We start from the raw sequence: 6000 nt of genomic DNA, 5'->3' as shown, positions 1-6000 counted from the left end.
CCCACAGTCCCCATTGCCCTGGGACGGCGAACTGCAGCCAGTGGGAGCTGTGATTGGCTGAACCTGCAGACATGGCAGGTAAACAAACTGGCCAGGCATACAAGGGGCTTATCCTGGCAGGCCATGGGCCAAAGTTTGCCGATCCCTGGATTAAAATCATAATGCTGGTAAAAAATAAACCATAAATGCTGGTATAGTTTCCAGAGGAGAGAGAACTGAAGAACGTTGCAGGAAATGGGTACTTATTTCTCATCATTTTGGTGAGAATGAAACTTTTCAACTGCATAGTATAAAACAAATTTACAGCACCTATTTTGAGCTGAAAAACCCATTTGTGACTAGTTTGCGGACAAAAGTCAAGCGTCCACTGTAAACTTTCAGTTCTGTTTCTCTTTTCAACAGTCATAGATGTTAATGACTATTTCTTCTCTTCACTTTGTTGTTTCTTCTCTTGGTGTTATCTGCCTTTTCCTCCTTTTCCTTCTTCCTTATTCTGCTATTGCTTTCTCTCCTCCTTCTTTGAATGGTGTTATTTTGCCTGATTAGTGCCAGTCGCCCATGTCTCCAAGTTTCTGCTTGTGTAGCTGCTTCACTGATAAATTCCACATCCATTCCCTTTGATTCCTTGTTTTTGCTTGTCACAGGGCTTTCCTTTTGTACTAGACATAGCCGTGCTCAGCTTCATCCTTAAAAGTGAAACATATCAAGGAAAAACAAAACTAAGCAAAAGTTAACAAACTCACAAATTAAATGAAAACACAAACAAACCCAGAGCGGCAAGCAAGTGACCCTTTTGCCCCCCAAATAAAAATCAGACACATGAAGAAACAAATAATAATACAAAATGTGAGCAAACAGAACATGAAGGGTGGGGAAAAAAAGCAAACAGCTAAATATGGTCAAGTAAACAGCTTTTGATCCTCTGTCTCCATCTGTAACTTACAGGATAAACTGTTTTTAATCTTTAGAAACATGATTTATCAAAGGCACAACTATTACGTAGATGTACTGACCTTCTCTGGAATGTGCTCCCCCTTCACATCTGTCACTGAACATCTGTGCCATTCATATGGATGAGGTGCAAGCCTTTTTTCTTTCCTTTTATGTTGTGTTTTTTAGGTGATTGTTTTCTTTATTGTACCTTGGGGATGTAATTCAAAATTGTGTTCATGCTAGTGTCAGAATGCATTGGGCCATCATTTTTTCTAAAAATATACATGAGCATCTGTTTTAAAATATTAAAAATGCAAAATAGAATTTATATATCAGTTCAAGCAATTATATCAGTATTAATATTTAGAACATTATCATCATCGTCATTACAACTATAGACAAAGGTCTTGTATGAGATACAACAAAAAGACCTCAGATCATCTTGGGAAAACAAACAATAAACCAGACAAGATGTTAGACATGTGGATTTAATAACCAAAATGCCAGTAAGTGTTAATATAACATTTTGTTAGGAGTCTGTGGCTCTTCTGCCACAGAGCATCTTAACAATAAAAATGACTGATCTATCTATATTATCTGTATTATCCATGAACTGATATAGCCTTCATCACCATAATATTCAACATGACCATGAACTGCACAGTTTGGGTCGAGAGCTGAATTTTCCCAGAGCCTGGAAGTACCTGGCTCTGGAGTTCTGGTCCAGCTAGTTATAGTGATGGAAGCCTGCTAAATAGCCTGAATGTGGATATTCCCCACACTGTGGATTGTTCTGAGCTAGGGTTCTGCTGTGGACCTCTCTCTATTTCTCATTGTCAAAATAAACTTGGAAATCCTTTAATGATATGGTGCCTTTTTGAATTCACTCATTCCTACAATCTGTTTCAAATTATGCTAGGGAATGTTGTGAATCTAGAACTGCATGGCTTGTATGGATATTTTACCCATGTTCTTCTCTAACTTCTTCTACTTCTTTGGTATAACAAGAGCATCTACGGTGCCCAACTGAGATCAGGACCCCACTATCCTAACTACCCTACTTTCATGTAGTATAAGAAAATCTCTGTTTTAAAATCTCTTTGGGCAAGACAGACAAAGCGTGGATGAAAGGAATGTTTATTATCCTCATTTTACAGATGCAGAAGTGAGGCACAGAGAGAATAAATGATCTGCCTTCGTCGTATTGTGCAAGAGACTGGAACTGAGTTCTCCTGAATCTCTTCAGTCCATCTTCCCTCTATGTCAGTCAATGGTACCAGTGCCATTTTCAGAGGTCCTGAACCTGAAAGCAGCTCTTAGAAGAAATCACCTGAGGACATCAGACAGCTCTGACAGGTGAATGCTACTGTCACAGGCTTTAATGTACCATCTGCCAGAGGTAATAATAGTGTTAATAGTGTCATCATCAAAAACAAACCCCTCAGGCTTAAAGTGACCCCAGCCAGTGAGCATTTGGGGAATACTGATGGGGAAACAAGTCAGGTATCTCTGATTTAGCCCCAATTTATTTTATCTACTCATATTCTCAATATTTATCCACGCTATAGCCACTAGGCATAGATACCCAAGAGAAGGGAGTGGAAGACAGGGATAATTTGGCTGCTAGGGCTTTGGGAGCACTAAGGAGACCAGCCCATCCTGGCTGTATTGCTCCAAGCCTGAGAAAGAGCAGGGCAGGGCTAAGACACAGCCCTCATTTATTTCCTTTGCCCCAGTTGGCAGACATCAGGCCATGCAACAGCGACTGCAGACAATATCTGCTTCAGCTGCCTCTCCGAAATGCAGGCCCTAAGTGCCCCTGAGGCATGATGTCTGCTCCTCCACACACTGTCATAATTCTCTGGGGGCTTCTGCTGAGGCGCACTCCTCTCCTCCCCACCATTCCCTCCCACTCTAGTATGGCCGTTGGTCACAGTGCTATCACAGAACCCTCAGAGTGCTGACTGCAAAGGGAAGAAACAAATGGGTCTAATGTTCATAAAGCCAATGCCTAGAAGTGGCAAATGTTCAGGAATTGAGACACTGAAGATATGCAGCTATAATCTACAGCAGGGCGTGAGCTGCACACATTTTGTTTGCAGATGTATGACAGTTTACAAAAATCCACTGATTGTGAGCTGCAGATGACTTCTGTTTACTTTACAGAGTCCCTTCCATAATTTTGTAATCCCCAAACCTGACAGGAATACAAAGGCCTTCCATTGCAGGTGCTCAGATACTACCATGATGGGGGCATATAAAGAGAGAGACCGCTAGACAGACAGGATACTCTCTCCAAATTTCTAGGGGTCTATGTTTAATATTAGCAGACTTACAACCATGCAATATGACACCTGGTAGTTCAGAGTACATCTTTCCTGGATTATAGCTCTTCTTTCCTTGAAATATGATATTTTTCTGAAAAACTAAGATTTTTCAACACTGCTCTTAAGAATGCTGTTGTAACAGATGTAGCAGATGCTATGGTCACCTACTGCTGAAGAAAAAGTAGGGTGAGCCATAAGTCCTGCCAGATTCCTAGTCCCACGAACACCAGAGAAAAAGTCTATGGTTGGAGAAAATAACTAAAAGCTGTATCATCTCTTTCCACAGTAAAAGTCACGGGATATTTATCTGGGGGAGGATATCCATGTGGAGATCTTGCTTTGTCCCACATTAGGTGGGACTGGCCACACAGAAGGAACTTCAAGGCCTACCTCAAAACTTTGCAGGGAATCTGCAGGGATTCATGCAGATCCCAAAAAATCCATCGGAAGCCAGGTCCATCTGTTCAGAAGACTTGTGCCTGCATTGTAGCTCTGTCCCCAGGGAAGTGTGCCAAGCCCATGGCTTCAAAGTGTCACGTCTCCCTCTTCTGAGTTGTGTTATAGGCATGTGGAAAGTAAATGGCAAAATTGGAGCAGTTTGGCTAAATTGCTTTGATTTTCATCACTGAGCCAATAATTCTTCAGAAGAGCTTGAACCTACAACATCCTGCTGTAGAGGTGGGATGAAAGGGAGAGATAATGTTACTCAAGTCCAAAAATAACCACGGGCATCTCAGTGCTATTACTTTGTGGAGTTCTCTTATAAGTTGGTGGCATTGCTGTTCTGGGACTATGGGGAGACTGTCAACAGGCTGACACATTAACAGCATGTTGAATATAAACATAAAGGCAAAAATATCATTCCCACTTATTCTTGTAGTTTTTTCAGACTTGAATGTTACAGAACTGATAAGAGATGAAATGAGGCAAAGGACTGAATAAAACACTGTTCAATCCAACAGATATATGAATGTGCAAAAACAAGTGGAAAACATTATTTTAAATTAAAGTTTTGTATAAACTCCCAGCAACTTTGCATCAGTGGAGAAAACATAAGGTAAACCAGTTAAATGGAAATCATACTTATGCAGTTATGTTTGTTATTACAAAAAATATCTTCTGCAGGAAGGCGTACTGGAGAAACAGGTTATTGATCAAATGATATCTGCAGGTATTTGACAAGTATAACCATTAAGGATGGAAGACATTGTTTACTGAGCTAAAAGGGGATATAACTAAGAGCAATAGGATGAAATTAAGAACAGGAAATTTTAGTTTGTATATCAGCGAAAGAAGGCTAACAGTTGGTCACATTAGGCTGTGAAGAAGGATGGTCTTGTTAACTAAACTGGGAGATTTAGGAGATCTGAGTTTAATTCCTGGCTCTTCCGTAAACTGGGCAAGTCATTTACTCTCTCTCCCTCCCTCAGTTCTCCATCTCTAAATACTATTTCCTTCATTTGTCTGTCTTGTTTCTTTAGAACATAATCTCTTCAAGGCCAGGATTGTCTATTGCTATGTGTGTGTGTGTGTGTGTGTGTGTGGGCGTGTGAGCCCTCTATGTACTATTGTAATACTACTACTACTACTAAAATCTGTAGCAGTTTCCCCAGAGAAATGTTGAAAGCTCCATTCTTCGAGCCATTTAAAGTTGGAATGGACAGCTCTGGTGGTGGAGGATATCAGGTTTCACAAGTTGCGGGACAGGCTCAATGGCCTACCAGGTCTTTTCCATCTTAACTTTTTGTGATTATAGGGAGGCCTTTCAGACTGTCTATTCTGAACTAAAAAGTAGGGTGAATTGGTTGCCCATCACATAGTGTGATTATTGTCACACTGTGTGACCTATTGGTCAAGTCTTTTGCCTCTTGTGAATAGAGCTAATTCAAATATGGTAAGCATGTTTTTTAAAAAATTCTATATTTTCTTACTTTTCAGTAAAAAAAAAGTCAAAAACTTCTGGTTTTCAGTTTTTTTAAAAAAGCTTTTAGATTTTGTTTGTTTCTGAAAAAGGACCATTTCTCACAACAAAAAAATGGAATGAAAAATTTGAAGCAGCTTTATTTGTAAGATGTTTTGAATAACAAGTGTATAAACAGAATCTTCCTTCAGAAATGTGGGGAGGGGGGAGGCAGGGTTAGCCAAATTAAACAAACAGATTAGTTTCTGGTGCCTACATTACTGTGAATAAATAATGTGTTGCTAAGTAAAATGAGGTATAAATCTTAGCCAAATGGAACATTAAAAAGTAATTTCACCTCACGTGCTTTATTCAAGCTCACTGGTTTGTTAGCATTGCACTGATCGTTAGGCAACACAGACAGCTTGGAAGGGTAAAGAAGTGACCCTCCTGCTTGTAAAAGATAGTTGTAAATGATTGTAAACAAGACAAAGCTATTTTATGTCTAGCTGGGGTGTAGGAATCGGGGCACAACACAGTACAGAGCCAAATGGCAGGGAAAGGGTTTTGTGGGATATTCTCCTCTTTCAGGAATTCTGTGGAACCATGTGAGAGCTATATGGGCAGGTTTCACTACTGTCTGGATCTCACTGTTAGTTTAGCTGGATATCCTATAGGGAACTAATGCTGCTCCAAGGAACACAATTGTCTGCTTGGCTTCTACTGCATATAGTTGCAGGGGAAAGTTTCTGTGCTGTTGCGTAGGGGAAGAGCAACATAAATGCTAGGAGGCCTGAGGGGTAGTGGGCAGAGATCCGCAAGCTTCACTGGTTTGCTAGC

The sequence above is a fragment of the Lepidochelys olivacea genome (assembly GCF_965140295.1).
Source record: "Lepidochelys olivacea isolate rLepOli2 genome assembly, chromosome: 6".
NCBI classification, from domain to species: domain Eukaryota; kingdom Metazoa; phylum Chordata; order Testudines; family Cheloniidae; genus Lepidochelys; species Lepidochelys olivacea.
This window is presented reverse-complemented; position numbering follows the sequence as displayed.